At 49.6% G+C, this 20287-nt stretch overlaps 1 long non-coding RNA gene across 1 annotated transcript; it reads left to right on the forward strand.

The window, feature by feature from the left end:
• The first annotated feature begins 769 nt into the window (after window positions 1–769).
• On the forward strand, window positions 770–2470 carry LOC135827726 (uncharacterized). The gene is made up of 2 exons (XR_010555532.1): window positions 770–1348; window positions 1647–2470. It is a non-coding gene; the product is annotated as an uncharacterized LOC135827726 (long non-coding RNA).
• The last annotated feature ends 17817 nt before the right edge of the window (window positions 2471–20287 follow it).

The raw sequence follows: 20287 nt of genomic DNA on the forward strand, positions 1-20287 counted from the left end.
GTGTGAGAGAACGCCCAGTTGTGCCGTTGTGACAGGGCCACGTTGAAGGGCCCTATCCCACCACCCATGGCTGCTTCTGGACTTTTTTTAGGTTTGGATTCCACGCACGGACAGAATGGGCAAGAAAATGTGAAAAAATTGTAAATTTTTTTGGCTCCTGGGTGGCTCGCACACTGTGGCACTATGCCGGAATTTTGAGTTTTTCCGGCCTGGAAAGCCTTTCAGTGAGGAGCATGAACTTTTAAAATTAAAATTACAATTAAGGGGGCAACCTACCCATAAATTTCATATGGCATTCACTTGACCGTAACTTTGGTGTTTCTCAATGGATTTGAGTGAAATTTTCATCACACACTCCTGCCACTATGTTGGCCCTCAGGACATGATTTACAAGTTCTCGTGCCCATTCTGTCCGTGCGCGGGACCCAAACCTAAAACAAGTCCAGAAGCAGCTATGGGTGGTGGGGTAGGGCCCCTCAACGTCGCCCTGGAATCTGTCACAACGGAACGAGTAGGCGTTCTCTCACAGACTCCCACAGACTACAATAATCAAGCTACATATCTGCAACGTCACGAGGGTGCAGGCAAAAGTCCTGCAGCCCAATACGTGTTTTTTAACGTGATTCTTTGGACTTTTTTGGACTTGGAGCAAAATTCTGCACACTTTCGCGTGTTTCCATGATATGACAAGTTGCGCACGGTCTGCTCACATTTAACCCCTTTAGCGCGAGCGTCGTACTAGTACGACGCACATTAGTTGCATGCCCCACGACCGTCGTACTAGTACGACGCTGTAGAGCGAAGCTGCCTATCGTGATCGTGGGGTCCGTATCGAGTCCCAGTGGCTCTGTCGTGGACCGCTGGCTGTTCGCGGGCTGCTGGGGGCTGCCTGGAACCGGCACGTGATTCGAGGCGGGAAAAATCGAACGAAAGGAGACGCACGGGGAATAGTTTCAGGCGAGAACATTTTGGTTGAAAATGCTGCGCCGCGCGAGAGGAAGAACTGTGGACGAAGCGCTCCACGAGCTGTTTCTGAGTTCAGACAGCGATGTGGAGCCGTCAGTGAGTAGCGACAGCGACGAGGAGGGTCTATGGACGCCAGCAAGGGCCAGAGTTCAGAACGAAACTGCGCCTGATGTGAGTGGCGGAGCAAGCGCCAGTGTCGATGAGTACGTCGCGGAGCACGCGGACATCGATGTTGCGAATGAAGCGCAGCCGGCGGACGTCCGTGACAACAGTAGCAGCAGTAGTACTAGTGGCACGGAGAGCGACGATGATGAACAGGCGTCCGAGAGGTCGCATGTCCACATCCAGGAGCAGCTTGCCGCAGGAGACGATGGGAGCGAAGGTAATTATCTTTTCAATAGTATTTATTTGTTCGTGTGAATTTGAGTACGCTGTGTTTGCACTTTGAGCTGAGTAAAACTATTATACGTGGGTTTGTACCTTTGTTGAAAGTAGTCTTACTGTAATATTCCTGGCCATCGTTCAAGATCTGTTTGGCGTTATGCATATCGTAACTAGAGAATTTTCAAACAAAATGTTGCCTAAATTCCAGAGTATTTGAGACGTACATCAGCCTTCCTACACTGTAGGGCATCATGTGGCCTGATATTTCCTACATTATTCGTGTTGTGATGTATTAGGGCAATGGAAGATGGAAGAAAACCAGCCCTTGCAAGACTCGTTCACTGCCCAGCCCGGTATCAAGGTGCCAGTGCCAGAAAATGCTGAGCCATATCATTATTTTTGCCTGTTTTTTACTTTACAATTTTGGCAATTGCTCTGCACTGAGACCAATCGATTTGCCCAGCAATATCTAAATGCACACCGTGACACACTCCCAGCTCGTAGCAGATTTAGGAAATGGGTAGACGTTAGCGTACAAGAAATGAAAGTGTTCTTTGCTCTATTTTTGCTGATGGGATTTATTTGGAAGCCAGAAATCGATCTCTATTGGAACAGGAACCCTCTGATTTTCACCCCTTTATTCCCCGCCTCGATGAAGCGCGACCGATGGATGTGTATTGCAAGTTTTCTGCACTTTGCAAACAATGAAGACGAGACGGCTAGAACCGACAAGCTTAGGAAAATTCGGCCGTTGATTACATTTTTCCAGGATAAATTTCAGACCGTGTACATTCCGTATAAACATATCTCTATAGATGAAGAATTAGTGCCATGGAAGGGTAGACTAGATTTTAGGCAGTTTATACCCTCGAAACGAGCAAGATTTGGTGTCAAGATATATGCTCTGTGTGAGTCTAGTGGTTATATGTCTAACTTTTTTGTTTATGTTGGCCGAGATGATCATGCCTATCAGCCTGGCTTAGTAGAGAAAGTCGGCAAATCTGGTGCCGTAGTTGTCCATTTATTAGATCCATTATTTTTAGACAAAGGCTACAACGTATACATAGATAACTTTTATTCTAGTATTGAGCTGGCTGAATACTTGGAGACCAGGAAGACCGGAGTGTGTGGAACAATTAGAAAGAATAGGCGTGGCCTTCCAAAGCGGTTGGTGAACCTCAAGCTGAAGAAACGCGGATCGTTTGCATATCGTACAATGGGCAGTAAATTATTTGTAAAACTATCGGACACCAAAGAAGTATATTTTCTCACCAATTTGTTCAAGCCTAATGTTATTGCAACGAATAAACGCGACCGAACCAGGAAACGGGTTCACAAACTCAACCTTGTTCACCAATACAATCAGTACATGGGCGGTGTGGATCGCAATGATGCTCTTCTGTCGTACTACAGTGCATTGAGAAAATCCATGAAGTGGTACAAAAAAATAGGTGCACATTTTATCGAAGAAGCATTATTGAATTCATATATATTATATAAAAAGTCCAAGAGTATGCCACACCATGAATATGTTATATCTGTATTATCTGCATTGCTTGCGGATGGCACGAGTCCCGCCGCTGCTGATGATGTTGCTGTTGCCAACCCTGCTCCTGCGGATGCTGCTGGCCCTGTACCTACCACACCAGTTGTCCCTGCTGCTGCTACCGCTGCTACTGCCACACCTGCTACTCCTGCCACTCCTGCCACTGCTCGTGGCCTAGTCGTGTCCTCCAGGCTTGGTGGGCGCAAGGGTCACTACCCCGCACCCGTACCTGCCTCTTGCGGCAAGCCTGAGGGCAAGTCGCAGCGCCGGTGTGTCGTATGCTCACACAATGGGGTTAGAAAAATGGTCACAATCTGCTGCCTGGACTGCGTGGACATGCCTGGCCTATGTGCCACTCCATGTTTCAGAATTTATCACACATGCGAGAAGTTTTAATTTTTCATTTATTTCTGTCAAAATCTTGAGATTTCGGGTTTTTTCAATTGCTCCCTTTCCGTGTACATATCCCTCTAAATCCTGTAAATATCATTGTTTTCATCTTTTCTGAACCTCATAGTCCTGTGTGATCAGGACAGAAGTCAATAAACTGAATTTTCAAAAATCTCAATTTTGCCCAATTTTGACTGCGTGGGGCAGTGTCAAATGCATGCGCGCTAAAGAGGTTAAATACAGTGCTGCCAACAGATGACAGCGTGCAACAAAAAATCTTTCCTCATAAGGGCACGATTTCGGCCATAACTCTTGAACGGCCGGTCAGATCGGGACACAATTTTCAGAGAATTTGCAGCTATTCATGCTCTTTCAACTGACGTAGCACTCAATATGAATTTACAAATTCGATTTTTCAGCGAATTTTTGGGTAGTCTGCCACCTTAAATCAAGTCCAAAGGGCTAGCATAGTGGCACGAGTGTGTGGTGCTCATTTCACTCAAATCCATTGAGAGACACCAAAGTTACGGTCAATTGAATGCAATATGAAATTTACGACCAGGCTGCTACCTTAAATGGTGTGATTGAGTTGCTATGTTATTACTCTTCAAGTCTGCATGGTCCTATACTATAGTAATAGCTGTATAGTTGTAAAAGTTCATTGGGACGGTCACAGTCATTGTCAGCGAGTACATGTGAGTGACCCTCTTTATTTGTATAAGGCGCTCTGGAAATGGCTTTCAGGCTTGATAGTTGCTAGTGAAAGTCGATTCCACATAAGGCAACACCTTTCTTCTTCTTTTTTAATTTTTTTGAGGAATGAACTCCTTGGGCCTCTTGTACGGGCACAATAACACATTTATGAAGAATCAACACAATTACATAAAACGAATCATCACAAAGGTCATACGTCATAACACTGCGTTTCATGCATATATAATTGGTGAAACCATTCTTTTTGACCTTTGTGGTTACGCTCCGCCCTTGTGGTGTTGAGCACTGTTGAAATCTGGGTATGCCCACTTATGTAAAACGAATCATCAGATACAGTAATGATTATACAGACTCAGTAGGATCACTGCAGGTTCACTGGATGCGTCCCCCCCCCCCCCCCCCCCCTCCCCCCCACCACTAGCACAGCAGCTGACTCAACACGGCAGGAGCAAACATGCTCCTTGAGTGTGGCCCCTGATGTACTTGCTTCGGTTGTTTCTCAGGCCGTCCGCCAGGTTCTTCCGCCCCTGATGGAGCGAGTAGAGCAGTTGGAATCTGCTGCAGCCGTCGTGCCGCCTGTCAACTCCAGCTCCGTTCATACATTGGGCCATCCGCCGGCTGCTCGTCTGTCGCTCTCTGTACCTGATAAACTCTGCCGGTGAATTGAACGCGGTGAGTTTATTGATTTCGACGACCTCCTCCCGGACCAGCTGGGTGTGGAGCCCGATGTGGTCCAGCTAGCTGTGGGGGCCAACTGCTCTGTCCAACTTGTACAGAAGCCAACTCAGGCCCAGGCCCGCCATGTCCACGATGTAGCGTCATGGCTTGAGGCGTTTACTGTCTACACGAGAGTAATTGTCGTGGCTGTTCCAGATAGGGCGAATGATTTTCTGGCATATCAGGCCACTTTTCTGGATGCAAATAACTCGTATCATGTGGACGCATGGCTAAGTTATGACAGGCGTTTCCGGCGCACCAGAGCCTCCCAACCACTGTCGTACAACTGGGCTATCATCGACTATAATTTGTGGCAGTCGTCATTCACCAGCCGTGGTCGCCCGCCATGTTCGCGCTGTTCTCTGGTGCACCCAGTGGCCCAGGCCCGGTGTCCCTTTAGACCGGGGCCTCCATCCGTCGGCGCTGGGAATGGAGGTCTGCCGCAGTCCAGCGTGCCTACCCACCTTGGGAAGCCTATCTGCCGCAACTTCAACAGGGACCAGTGCAACAACTCATTCTTCTATCGTGCCCATGTGTGCCTTCAATGCCGCAGGAAGCACCCAGAAGTCAAATGTGGTAGGGGACAGTCCGCCACCTCAGCGTCTGCTCCGTAAACATTCTGTGGAGACCCCATCAATATTAGCCGATTAGCCGGGCTCCTTAACCGTCATTCTGATCACTCCTTCTCTCACTTTGTGTTGCATGTGTTGTGTCACGGTTTTCACGATAAGCCATTCTGCTGGTATATCTTGTGTTCATAGTTCTCCCAATCACCTGTCGGCCATCCGTAATATGCAGTATGTTTCTTCTTATTTGACCAAATGTTGTGAAGCTGGGCAAACAGCCGGTCCACTTCTGGAGCCACCCTTTCTGTGCATGCAAACATCTGGTCCGGGTGTTGTGCCGAAGTCCAATGGAAAACTTCGTGTGATACATGACCTGTCGTCTCCCGATGGCAGATGTGTCAACGATGCTATACCACGCGGGCAGTTCAGCCTGCATTTCGACTCCGTGGACACCGCAATCGCCGCCATTATGCGACTCGGCAAGGGATCCCTCTTGACAAAGGTAGATATCCGTAATGCATTTCGCCTGTGTCCCGTTGCCCCCTCTGGCATCTTCTCGGCATCCGTTGGAACGGCATGTACTATTAAGAGAAGGTCCTTCCATTTGGTCTCCGCTCCTCATTATTCATCTTCAACCAGCTGGCAACGGCTATCAACTGGGTCCTTGTCCATGTCGGCTCCTTGCCCGACTTAATGCTTTACCTCGATGACTTCCTGGACATCTGCCCACCAAGCTCCTCCCTGGCGGCCAAGCACAAGGCCATCATATTGGACTTGTTCCAGTTCTTGAACATACCTGTCGCCACCGAGAAAGTTGAGGGCCTTTCCACTGTCCTCACCTTCCTCGGTTTGGAGCTGGACACCGATCGCTTGGAAGTGCGTCTGTCTCGTTCCAAGCTTCTGGCCCTACGTTGTTTAGTCTCTACCACCCTCGACAAGGGCTGCGTTCTCAAACGCGAACTCGCCTCACTCCTGGGCAACCTCTCGTTCGCTTCCAGAGCAATTCCTGCCGCCCGTACATTCTTACGCCGCCTGTATGACCTCGACAAGGCCACATCTGAAGGGCACCTCTCAGCCTCAGCCAAGGACGACCTGAGCTGGTGGCACCAGGCTCTTTCAACATGGAACGGAAAGTCATTTTTTCCTGCTAGAGAAGTGGATGCCCAGCGCTGACCTCCAGTTGCAAACCGACGCCAGCGGCACCATTGGATTTGGAGCGTTCTTCAATGGTCGCTGGTTCAGAGGTGACTGGTCCCCGCACCAACTGGAACTAAGCATTACCTACAAGGAGCTCTTCGCCATTGTCGCGGCCGGCGCCACATGGGGGATCGAGTGGCTGCGGCTGCGTGTGGGGTTTCAGTGCGACAACCAAGCTGTTGTGGAGTGCCTGAAGTCGGGCACGAGACGGTCGCCTGCAGTCATGGCACTCATCCGCACCCTGTACTCAATCTGTGTGAAGCACAATTTCCTGATCCGAGCATCGCACCTGCCAGGAATTTCCAATACCATCGCTGATGCCCTGTCCCGGAACAAGATGGATGCCTTCAGGACCTTTGCTCCTACAGCTGCGGAGCGGCCTGACACCATGGTCCAGCCGATCACCGAGTTAGTGCAAAGACATTCACTTAGGATGCATATAGCGTTCTCTGGCGATCTTACTCCACAATATCAGTCTGTCTTTATGCCTCTAGAACAATGCCCTTGTGCAATACATACTTACCATCTATATTGGTTGTTTTTTGGGTAGAGGCAGGTGCAAAGCAGTGAAGAAGCTCGGATCAATGCCGGGTAAAAGGATATTGATAGTTATACCTGGTACTGGTAGTAGAACATCTAGTTATGTCTACATCTGCCGCACACATTGTTTCATAATCGGTGATATCATGGCAGTCTCTTTTCCAAATCTTGCCAAACGTACTGTATGCAGCTTTGCCACCAGGCTTTGTGAACGCCTGGTGAACAAGCTTCTTCGTAGTGATACTGGGCAAATACATGTAGGTTGGGACTAGCTTGTTGTGCCCGGCATGTGGATCTGCAGGTTAAGTGTGGCCATGAGCTATAGCATAATGCTCTATAAGATGCTTCAGCTCCACAACATCTTCCACAGGCAGTGCATTCCAGAGTTCATTCAATTCCTGTGTTGAGCTGATTTCACTTGCACTGACAGCAGCCTGCACAGATTTCAGCACCCAGGGCTTGATCCTGGGGTGGAGGCATACACAAAGACTTCCTGACATGCATGTCCATGACTTCCACACCAGCCACTAACTGTAGTCTTCAGTAGTTCAGAGTAGTATTGTTGAGCCCCATCTATCACATCTCCCAGCATGCTGGACGCCCTGGGTAGCCTCACCACGTCCCAGAGCACGTCTAGCTTTCCGCCTACACACAAGCAGCGCTCTGACTTGGTCAGGACGTGCGCTGTGTGCGCTGTAAATGTAAAGCAAGGTTTCAAGTGTCACGCTCTTGAAACAGCACCAGTGCGGAACAACTACAGCCCTTGTCAAATTTGTCGCGTGACTCCTGGATTGTAGACAGTACTTGAACCGATTTTTCTTGGTCTCCACTCTGTTTATTGCCGGCGTTAAGGGGCTGGGCTGGTGGCAAAACTGACGCCTGATCGAAATTCTCCTGCGCATGGCCGTCCAGCTCGATCAGCGTTGCGTCCTGCGATTCCACATCCGACTCTCCTCGGCACTGCTGTCATCAGAACTGCAATAGGACCAGGCCAAAAAATGACTATTCATCGTGAAGGAGTTCGGATGAAACCTCTGGGAGAAACCCACAGCAATTTGAGCTAGCGACCGTCTTCTGCTTCGTTCCACCATGACTCTCACCTTGTGATCTTCAAAAATTGACAGACCGTGACGTTTTGTTCTTTTTCTCGAAATAATTGTAGGAAAAGTCCAAAGAAATTGTCATTGTATCTAACTGAATATGTACGCAATCCACCTAAAACTTCACCAGAAGTTGAAGAAAGGGTCATGGGGCAACAATCCAGCACAAACTCAATTTCGCCAAAATAGCACCTAAGGTCGGTTTTGCAGAGCGCTGGTCAGTTACTGTTTTCAATCAGATTGCAGAGCACTGTAGGGTAACTCTGTACGTAGGATTGATTTGTTTGGCTTCTTGCAGGGTACGGAATAGTTCCTCAGTACGTAAAATACGGGGGGGGGGGGGGTGCAGCTACTACTAGTACTAGTACTACAAGCCCCATATCAATACATGTACTACAATGACGATTTTTGGCATCAGGTACAGTATTTTCCGGGGTATAAGCCGCACCCCCCCCCTTGTTGAGGCAAAATATTGACTAAAAGTTGGTATTCGGAGTATAAGCCGCACCCACAAACCAAGATTTTTCACTCATTGACAAATGGCCTTTCTACAAATTTATTATGGTTATGGAGCTAAATACCATGTTAGATCAGATTATGAAAAATAGAGTCCCCGTATACGCGTACCGTATGGTGTAGCCCGCGCACTAAAACTAGTAAAAGTGCCGGGATAGCAACACAGGCGCGAAGCTGAGTCGAATGACATGTCACATGACGTCAGCATGCATACTGATGTATGCATACTATGCATTCATTCGCGCAAGCATATTCGGTGTATAAGCCGCAGGGGCGATTTTGGTCCGATTTTTAGCGAAAAAAAGTGCGGCTTAAGCTGTGTTCACAACTGGCGCGTGTACGCGTGAAACCACGCGTTTGTGCGTATTTTGCTGGCTTTTGGGGTGTCATGCGTATGGATACGCGCCGAAATGGAAATTCCAACATGTTGGAATTTTCAGCGCGTATCAGGCGCGTACCAGCGTACATGCCAGTCACTTTGACTGGCGGGGTCCAAAAATTAGTACTCAAAGGTGTCGCACGTGCTGAATACGACTCGGATTGCTGTTTTTTTTGTGAAAGCTTGAGCGCGCGTATGGGCGCGCATGAACCGCAAGCGTACCGCGTCCACGCGCCAGTTGTGAACACAGCTTTATACCCCGGAAAATACGGTACATTATTGCACATGTACATCAGGAGGGGGGGGGGGGGGGGGGAGGGTGCAGCGATGCATTTATGCCAGAGGATGCCCCCATATCAATACAATGACGATTTGCAGCATCATCACATCAAAATGGTGGCATTGCACTTTTGAAGTACATACACGTATACAGGTCCTATGCAGTACAACTATCATGGCCTTTCCCGAGCTCTTTGTTTCTTGATGTGCGTATGTGCGATTGTGTGTATGCGTGTGCTTGCGCATGTTTTTAACCCCGCCGTGGACGCACAATCATGTCATTGTGTGTACACGGCTCTACACAGTGACGGAAAGCCAGACGCCGCAAAATCTGACCATTTTCCTCCGCGACGCGGCCGTATTCACGTGTGCTGCTCAGCACGCCAGTGCCGCTAGCGTGTCGGTGCAGTGGTTCTTCAACGAGCAGGCGGTGCGCATGGGCGCCACCATCTTAACGAACGGTGGCGCTACGGAAACGAGCAGCACGCTCACCATTGGCAACGTCACTGAGACGGACGTGGGAACGTATCGCTGTCAGTTCAACGATAGCAACGCAAACATGCAGCTGTCATTGTCGGCAAATCTTGTCATTATCTGTAAGTAAGGCCAAGTAAGAAAAAAAAGATTGCCTATCGTCAGCCCCCCCTCCCTCCCCCCCCCTCCCCCCTCCCCTCCCCCCCCCTCCCTCCCCCCCCCCTCCCTCCCCCCCTCCCCCCCCCACACACACTACTGTGAATGTAACTGTTTCATGTACTGTAAGTCAACAAATATTTATTTTCGGCTTTTTTCGCCCTGGTCATGTTTGGCCGAAAAATTTGTTGCGGCTGAAATGTTGTTTTGCAAGTTTCAGTGTGACAGTGTATACAGGCGGCAGCAGCATAGGCCGGAAATTTGATGCGGTCCGAATGGGTGTTAGGCCTGGGAGGCCAGAATTTGAATGGAGTTAAAATTTGTCGACTTACAGTAAGTCATTGTGTGTGTTGTTCGTCCTCTGCAGTTATGCCCGTGGTTCAAATAACGCCAGCCACCCAGACTGTTCTGAATGGAAGTATTGCGGAACTAGTGTGCAGCACCACAGTGGGCACACCACCATTCCTCTTCACATGGCTCTTGTCCTCAACCGAGGTCACGGTGGGCGTCACGAGCAACGCTACGGCGTCCACCCTGATGGTTGACACGGCCATGATGCAGAGCAGGTCCCGTTCGTACACCTGCAGCGTGACGTTGGATCAACCGCTCCCAGCCAATCGACTGTCGGAAACCGGCGTGGGCACTCTGCTGACAGACTGTGAGTTGTCAGACTGGGATCACTTGCATGGTTGTGTGGACCGTATTTCTCGGATTATAATTCTCACTTGATTATAAGTCACACTAGACTATAAGTCGCACCCCTATTTTTAGGTTTGAGCCATATTGTTTTGACATATTGACTTCAGTAGTAAGTCATGCTCGATTGTATGTCTCTTTCTTACCCTTGATTGTTTTGGTGTAAAAAGGTGCAACTTACATTCGGGGAGATACGGTAACTTTAGCATCTGTAATGTGGGTATCCGGACACTACTGTCAATCGCCGTAGAACTGGGGGATCAGCCTCCTAGCCTAGACCGTTCTTATTTTCATGTATTACACTCTATGCGCAGTTGAGTCACCGTGCATACAATGGTATGCTATGCTTGGTGAACTTCTAGCCTTGGTCGTTTTTCGGCGCCCCGTTCTCTTTGGGGCCCGCCAGTACTATAGTTTTACAGAGAGGTTATGCCAATAATGCATACAACTGCAGCAACAGTACCACGTGGCTCTAAGCGTGCCCAGGACTAACCTATTCGCCGTAGTTTTTCACTGGCTCCTTGATCCTTGAGCTGCAATGATATTCCCATGGATACGGAAAATTCAGTCAGATGCTGTCTCATGCGAAGCATAGGATTTGATTTTAAATTTTGCTGGATGTGAAGGTCTGCCTGCAAAGCTGATGATTGCTAGTTATTCTGAGTGTGAATGTGTTTGTACATGTGTTTTTGTCTGTGTGCCCTTCTTGTTCTGCGTGTATGTCTGTGTGTGTGGGTGTGTGTGTGTGTGGGTGTATGTCTGTGTGTGTATATGTGTGCATGTGTATATATGCGTGCATGTGTGTATATATGTGTGTATGTGTGTGTACATGTGTGTGTGTGTGTGTACATGTGTGTGTGTGTGCGCGTGTGTGCACGCGTATGTGTGTGTTTCTGTCGCACGTTCAGTCCCACCCGTGGTGTCAGTCAATGACGTAACCCGAGTCGCCGGTGAACGGATTGACATCCTGTGTCGAGTACGCGGCGACCCGCCACCCTCCTTTGCTGATGTCGTTGTGGTGTTGAGCAGCGGCATGGAGGTGGCAAGTTTTTCGTTTTCCCTTGAAAGTGGGACGCCACGCAATGCTGTCGTTAATTTCGAGATCCCGATGGCCGATCCAGCCCTTCACGCAGGCCCGGCTGTCTGCCACGCCAGAGTAGCTCTCAGTAGCGGGCCAGCAGAAGTTAACGGTTCCTTCAACATCGCTGTTCTCGGTGAGGCTCTCATCAAGCTGTTTTTTGGTGATATATCGTACAGAGTAACACAGAGAAAAAAACTGTTTGTGTATATCTGGTAGGACCCATTGTATAACTATTATGTCAGCACTGTGGTTTTAAGTTACCCAGGTATCAGAGGTGTTGTGCGTAACAAAGTTTCGTAGCGTCCAACAGATTTGGTAACAAGGAAAAAAGCTACCAAGATCGGTTCATTCAGAGCTGTGCAAAAATGGGAACTTGAAGTTTTTTTCCTGGTACGACGAATAGGTCTTGACAGTCATGCTTGTGCACCCCCAGTGAATGGCAGCATGTAGCTGTTATGTGTTATCAAGAGTATATAACCCAAGGGTGTACAACTTGCCTACACAACCTCGTATGCAGTGCTGTGAACTTCACATCAAGTGACATGACTCAGAAGGTGACGATGGCAAATGGTGCAAAGTGACCACAAGAGAGTTGAACCCAGAGCAGGGTTGCGTACAACCCTAGCCCGGTATCTATCATGCACAGGGTGCGAATAATGTGTATGGGTCCGTCACGTAATTTGAAGTTCTGCCGTCGCCCCATACCTGGAGTTGCACACTCTTGGGGGTTATGTATATTTATGTATCTGCATGGGACATGGGGAGGGGGCATGGGGAGGGGGGAATGGGGGGGGGGGGGGGGAGGGGGGAGTACGTGCCGGAGCGGTATTTATTTTCGTACGATTTCGTACACGGCCTCTTTTGTACTGGACTGAATTCCGTCCTAAAAATTTGTTCATGGAAACAAGTTATGAAGCAACTATCCACGAATGCAACAGAGGGGTAGGTGTCTTTGGTACTACCCAACCTTGAATCTTCCAAGTTGGAAGGCTGTTGGTTTGCGCACTGGAGATGTGTTAGAGCTAGGTCTTAGGTCGCTGAATGTCTCAGTAGCCGGTCAGTTTCGTGCCCTGTTTTCGCACGTACTGACCGCTTATTATCTTGTTACATTCCTGGGAAGTGCCTTCATAACTCGTTCATATATGCCAACCGTCCAGGGTTTCCCGGGACAGTCCAGGGAATAGGGTGTCTGTCCCGGTGTCCAGGGATGTCCTGCGAAAATGCAGGGATTGAGATGGAACTACATGTATTGAAATCAAAGTTTTTCTTTTTATGACGCTTTTTCATTGTTTCCTCGAACTTGTAGATCCGTTGTAAGTGCACACAGCACATAGTAGACAAAAACACCCATGTAAAACTGCAACGGATCGACGGTATAACGGTAGTCAAAAGAAAGTTTACTTGTGCAGTTTCAGCTTAATGCAATAACATCCCTTCTGATTGAGCAGAAGTCCTGAAAAATACATCTGCTAATGATGGATCCGCAAAAAAATTGGTGTCCAGGGAAAACGGACAAAATCAAGGGAATTAAGCCTCGTTGTCCAGGCAACTCAAGCCTCCGGGTTGGCATGTATGCTCGTTTCCATGTGTTTTCTTCTTCGGAATACACGATGTGCAAAAGCAATGTGTGTATGGGAGAGAATAATGTGAGCTGTGTCAAGAATGGTGTTGCTCTACTTTTCCCATTCTCACCTGCCCCTCAAACTGAGGAATGATTTTCTCCACCGAGACATATGAGACTTCAAGAAGCCCCAATACTTCTTTGTTTTGCATCTCCTGCCGACGTTGCAAGAATCTGTATTGCTGTGGCTTATGTTCATGCCTACAGTTCCACCTGTTGCTGTGGTAACGCCGCTGACTCAGACGGTGAACGAGACACAACAGGCGGTGTTCACCTGCGAAGCAACAGCCGGCACTCCACCATTCACGTTTGCCTGGGACAGTGGTAGTATCCCGGCTACAGAGTACGCTATCGCTGAGCTCTCACCGATCATGTCAACGTTGACAATTGCGGCAGCATTTGTCACCACACACACAGGATCATACATGTGTACGATAGCACTGAACCGAACAGCAGCCAATCTGCAACGGTCATCCTCGGCTACTGGGTATCTGGTCGTACAAGGTAACTGTTGTCATGGCAACACATAACTGCATGTGTACGGGGGAGGGAGAGGGAGAGGGAGGAGAGGGATGCTTGTGTGCATATACTCATGTTGTGTGTTTTTGGAGAAAAGGAGAAGGACAAAAATGTTACTTCTGAAGTACGAGGTATGACTAACCGTCCCCTCGCAACCAGGATCTCGTAAGATCTGGCTTTTTGTGTGCGTGTGTGCGTGGGGGGGGGGGTGGGGGTGGGAGGCGTGTGCGTGTTCTTGTGTGTGTGTGTGTGGGGGGGGGGGGCGGATGGGGTTGTGTGTGTGCGGTCAATATGTTCATAGTTCGTTCTGGCAACCTAGATTGCAAGATATTCAACGTCGGTGGGATGAAGATTCACGCTCACCAATCCCCCTCCCACTCCGCCCTTTGGAAGAAATTGTCTGATGGTTGTGAGTTGGTACCTCTATCATCTATGGCTAGCAGTCAGAACTTACTGTAGAATGAGAAAATTTCGCAAGAGATTAAGTTTCGCTATTTTCGCGACCATCACACATTCGCTGTTATAAATCGCCGCAACTTTTCTGTACACTGATTGCAGACAGTAACAGATCCAACTGAAGTGATAAAAGTGCCAAAGTTTCTCATCGTGAACCAGCCCAATTCCTGAAAACGCAAACTTTGCGCGCCCCAACAGTTAATCGCTGTACAGTAGCTTATCTAGTAGATTTATGATAGTGAAGTATTGCTGCTTACGGTTGTGGCCAAAGAAATCGGACCCACGTGTCGAAAGCAAGCGCTAAGTTACTAAGGCTCATGCGGCCCCTGTGGCCCTTGAACGGGTGTTTGGACCGTGGATGCCGTAATAGACCATTTGACAAAGTAAAGTAGGGGGGCGTAAGGGGGCAAGGCATGGTCTATAGGGGGGCCCCATTGTGCATGAGATCGCGCGTGGACCGTGCACACTGCACAGTGCAGCGTGCAAGTACAGTGTGTACGTGGTGTACTGCACGGAGATTTCGTGTGCTTGTTGGTGCCGGTGGCCGTGTTTCTTGTTTTTGTTTTGAAATGATTTGGTTGTAGTTCAGTCGGTAGTTTTCCTTCGCCTCACGATGCCATCGCACGACCACTGCTCTGTGTTTGGCTGCTCAAATCGCCGATCAGATCAACGAGATCTGTCTTTTCATAAGTATCCCAAAGATCCCGACCTAAGGGCGAGATGGGTGCAGGCATGTAAGCGCGAAGAGGGAGCGCATTTCACGGTCTCATCCAGCACTGTTGTTTGCAGTGAACATTTCAGGGAAAAAGACTTCCATCCAGATCTACCCGGGCTGCCTGCATTAGCTTCTGGGAAGCCGCATCGTCGTTTGAAGCAGGAAAGCATCCCCAGTGTGTTCTCCTTTCGGCGACCACCAGCCGAGAGACCCTCTCCTGGGGATCGTCGAAGTGCTGCACTTGTTCGTCATTCTTTACTAGAGAGGCTCGATGTCGAGCCAAAACTGGCAAAAGCCAAGAAACCGCGGCGAGGAGAAAATGAGAGTGAGTTTGAGTATCGTGTCGGAGGCTGCCGAAACTGAAATCCAAAATCTAAGCACCAGTAAAACAGCAAACACATGAGAGCAGAGCCCACCATCTCCACCAACAACACAGCCCTCACACACACAGCAAAATCCAGCACAGCACTATCATTTTTGGCGTCATCTGTGAACACAAGTCGCAAGCTGTACTTGGTAGACTTTTTCTGGGTTGCCCAGCACTTGGCTTCGATAAAAATCTCGGCCTCCACACAGCACACACTAACATCGTGATTTTATCCACCAAAATACAGCTCGTTTCCCCGATCTAGAGGGTTCCTGATGATGAGTACATGGCTCTCACTGGTGCGAACTTGCTTTCCAGTAAGCAGCAAATGCGACAAGATCGTGGATGCTGTTACACGAGGAAGTTTCGATCTGTCTTGGGTCCAGCCAGAGTCAGGAAATACTGGTGCTGGAGGGCGCGTGGCGACGGGAGCTGCATCACGGGTCGACCGCTTGCTTCTTGGTGCTTCGGGATTGGATTTGTAGAATAACGCCCTGGATGTAGAACAAATGTCACGCGCAGTTCGTGAGTGAGTGTAGGTAAAAAAAATCAGTCGACGAAGCCCCGTATGAACGACCTCGTAAGTAGCTCCGCTTTGCGTCCTGTCAACAAACCACCCTGCTTTCGTAGATAATCTCTCAGCTGCTTTATAGTCCAAGAAGGCTGAGGAACCTCTTCTACCAGCTCTCCGACACTACTCGTACCGACTCTGCCGTCCTCACCCTCCATGACCATGTGACTCGACTGTGCACCAGCTCTGTCTACTCGAAAAAAAACAAAACAAGCAAGAAAGTGTGTACTTTGTCTGCTTGACCCAGCGCTGCTGCATGCGCGCTGCTGCAGCGCTGGGTCACCTGACACCCCCCTACGCGTACGCTTGCCCCCTTTCGGCCCCCTACTATTATTTGCGCAAATGGTCTATTAAATTTGAAACCCCCCGTTACTTTTGACTCTCGGGTCGCTTTCCTTTGGCCACAGCTGTAGTTCATTTTGTTAAAAAAAATTTTAGATCATTTTTTGGAACGTGCATGATGAAATTGAAAAGGAAACGCCACGCTACCTGTGACCCGTGGGTTGGATTTCTTTGGCCATCGCTGTACGTCGTGTGTACACTCAGATACATGTACTTCCTCGGGAAACAAAACAAACATTTCGTTAAATGTTCGGTTAACGTAGGAGTTAACCGTTGTTAATAGTCACGTACCATTGCTTCGCTGTTGGCCTTTATAACGGGTTGCATAACCCTCCTTACATGTGTGCACGATCTTGCTCTCTCTACATACTGCTGTGTATCATAGACATCACATGCCCACGCTCTGCTCATGCGCAGATTTCCTGTGCGCACAACAGAGCTTGCTGTCTTTCCAGTTTCCTTGCCTACAGTCAGCTTTCAAATTCTGAAGTCAGCTTTCAAATTCTGATTTGAGGTTGACTCCGTCCTGCTTCAGAGTGTCAGTTCTAGTTCTGCCGATTCGCTGCCGTCTTGCCGTCTTTAGTATTCGCTTTCCTTGTTCTCTCTCAGCTCAGTCTCGTCAGACTACGTGTCTTCAGCGGCCAGAGATTATTTGAGTATTATATTCTCACGATGGCTCGTTTGTCGACCAGACAAAAGACGCCATCGGCCAGAGTGGCAGCTCAATCTTCGGATACAGGACGTAATGTGCGTGTGCGGCGAAATCCTGTTCCCGCCCAGAACTCCAATACCTCCCCACTCAGATTCTTTTGTCTCCGACGTTGCGCCGTCAGTTTCTTCTGGCAGCGCCTTGAATTTGGCCCCCGATCCCGGTGCGGCAACTCAAATTTCGGCTGCAGGCAGTAATGCACGTGTGAGGCCATCTCCTGTTCGTCGTCAACCAACCGGGACTCCATTATCTTCCTCCACGGCCTCTGTTGTCTCCGATGTTGCGCCGTCAGTTTCATCTGCCGCCGCCTTGAGTGTGGCCCCTGATGTACTTGCTTCGGCTGTTTCTCAGGCCGTCGGCTAGGTCCTCCAGCCCCTGATGGAGCAAGTAGAGCAGTTGGAATCTGTTTCAGCCGTCGTGCCGCCTGTCAACTCCAGCTCCGTTCATGCATTGGGCCATCCGCCGGCTGCTCGTCCGTCGCTCTCTGTACCTGATAAACTCCGCGGGAGAATTGAACGCGGCGAGTTTATTGATTTCGACGACCTCCTCCCGGACCAGCTGGGTGTGGAGCCTGATGTGGTCCAGCTAGCTGTGGGGGCCAACCGCTCTGTCCAACTTGTACAGAAGCCAACTCAGGCCCAGCGCCGCCATGTCCACGATGTAGCATCATTGCTCGAGGTGTTTACTGTCTACACAAGAGTAATTGTCGCGGCTGCTCCAGATAGGGCAAATGATTTTCAGGCATATCAGGCCACTATTCTGGATGCAAATAACTCATGTGAACGCATGGCTAAGTTATGACAGGCGTTTCCGGTGCGCCATAGCCGCCCAACCACTGTCGTATGACTGGGCTATCATCGACTCTAATTTGTGGCAGTCGTCATTCACCAGCCGTGGTCGCCATGTTCGCCCTGTTCTCTGGTGCACCCAGTGGCCCAGGCCCGGTGTCCCTTTAGACCAGGGCCTCCATCCGTTGGGAGTGTAGGTCTGCCGCAGTATTATTATTATTATTATGAACAGTTTCGCGTACTTGAGGACCAGCCTCTTTCCGCCTCTGTGTTCCTGAGCAATAGAAGGAGAGAGACAAAACTATACTATTATGATGATGACAAGGGAAGACATGGACTGCAAGGTACGGTTTACAAATCGACAATAAGCAAATAGCACTGAGAAGGATGGGCAACTTCTGTTTCGTCAGTGTTCACTGTGCGTTTTTTACGAAGGCCTTCCACACTTGCCTGTCGGATGCCTTCTGCCGGAGGCTCTGCAGATGCGGGCTCCTCTTGAGTGGCGTTTGTCTGTGGACGCAGTCTTGCTGGATCTGGGTGACTAAAGTAGTCAGAGGTCTTCCTGGCTTGGCTGTGTTCGGTGGATTGAAGTAGAGTGCCATGGCTTCTGCCGCAGTCCAGCGTGACAACCCACCTTGGGAAGCCTATCTGCCGCAACTTCAACAGGGACCAGTGCAACAACTCATTTTTCTATTGTGTCAACGTGTGCCTTCAATGCCGTGGGAAGCACCCATAAGTCAAATGTGGTATTGGACAGTCCTCCACCTCAGCGTCTGCTCCGTAAACATTCTGTGGAGACCCCATCAATATTAGCCGATTAGCCGGGCTCCTTAACCGTCATTCTGATCACTCCTTCTCTCACTTTGTGTTGCATAGGTTGTGTCATGGTTTCACGATAGGCCATTCTGCTGCTATATCTGGTGTTCATAGTTCTCCCAATCACCTGTCTGCCATCCGTAATATGCAGTATGTTTCTTCCTATTTGACCGAATGTTGTGAAGCTGGGCAAACAGCAGGTCCATTTCTGGAGCCACCCTTTCTGTGCATGCAAACATCTGGTCCGGGTGTTGTGCCGAAGTCCAATGGAAAACGACGTGTGATACATGACCTGTCGTCTCCCGATGGCAGCAGTGTCAACGATGCTATCACGCGGGCAGTTCAGCCTGCATTACCACACCGTGGACACCGCAATCGCCGCCATTATGCGACTCGGCAAGGGATCCCTCTTGACAAAGGTAGACATCCGTAATGCATTTCGCCTGTGTCCCGTCGCCCCCTCGGACTGGCATCTTCTCGGCATCCGTTGGAACGGCATGTACTATTACGAGAAGGTCCTTCCATTTGGTCTCCGCTCCTCACCATTCATCTTCAACCAGCTGGCAACGGCTATCAACTGGGTCCTTGTCCATGTCGGCTCCTTGCCCAACGTAATGCATTACCTCGATGACTTCCTCGACATCTGCCCACCAAGCTCCTTGAATGCTGCACCTCTCAGCCTCAGCCAAGGATGACCTGAGCTGGTGGCACCAGACTCTGTCAACATGGAACGGAAAGTCATTTTTCCTGCTAGAGAAGTGGATGCCTAGCGCTGACCTCCAGTTGCAAGCGGCACCATTGGATTTGGAGCCTTCTTCAATGGTCACTGGTTCAGAGGTGACTGGTCCCCGCACCAACTGGAACTAAGCATTGCCTACAAGGAGCTCTTCGCCATTGTCGCGGCCTGTGTCACATGGGGGATCGAGTGGCTGCGGCTGCGTGTAGAGTTTCAGTGCGACAACCAAGCTGTTGTGGAGTGCCTGAAGACGGGCACGAGACGGTCTCCTGCAGTCATGGCACTCATCCGCACCCTGTACTCAGTCTGTGTGAAGCACAATTTCCTGATCCGAGCATCGCACCTGCCAGGAATTTCCAATACCATCGCTGATGCCCTGTCCCGGAACAAGATGGATGCCTCCAGGACCTTTGCTCCTACAGCTGCGGAGCGGCCTGACACGAGGTCCAGCCGATCACCGAGTAAGTGCAAAGACATTCACTTAGGATGCAGATAGCGTTCTCTGTCGATATTTCTCCAGAATATCAGTCTGTCTTTATGCCTCTAGAACAATGCCCTTGTGCAATACATACTTACCATATATATTATTGGTTGTTATCACCCGCTATCTCCTCTGGCCCTAATGGGAATGTCGGCATGAGCACTCCTCCGTAACTGGCCTCTTGCGCACTACTATTAAACTCGCATGGGTCATAAGCGGCTCCTACTCAACGCAGGGCGACTCACCAACTCGCATGGGTCACAAACCGCTCCTGCTCAGCGCAGGCCAACCCACTTGGTCATATACAGCTCCTGCCCTTGGTAGGCGGACCACACGATTCGTTAACGCGCACTCAATTGAGGCCAGCTACTCTGCCCGACATTCCCATTCTTCCAAACTCACTGTCTTGTCTTTTGGTGTGTTGCGTCCTGCACGCGTGTTTGTCTACTCTATACTCTAGCATGG

The sequence above is a fragment of the Sycon ciliatum genome, chromosome 11 (genome assembly GCF_964019385.1).
Source record: "Sycon ciliatum chromosome 11, ocSycCili1.1, whole genome shotgun sequence".
Lineage (NCBI taxonomy): Eukaryota > Metazoa > Porifera > Calcarea > Leucosolenida > Sycettidae > Sycon > Sycon ciliatum.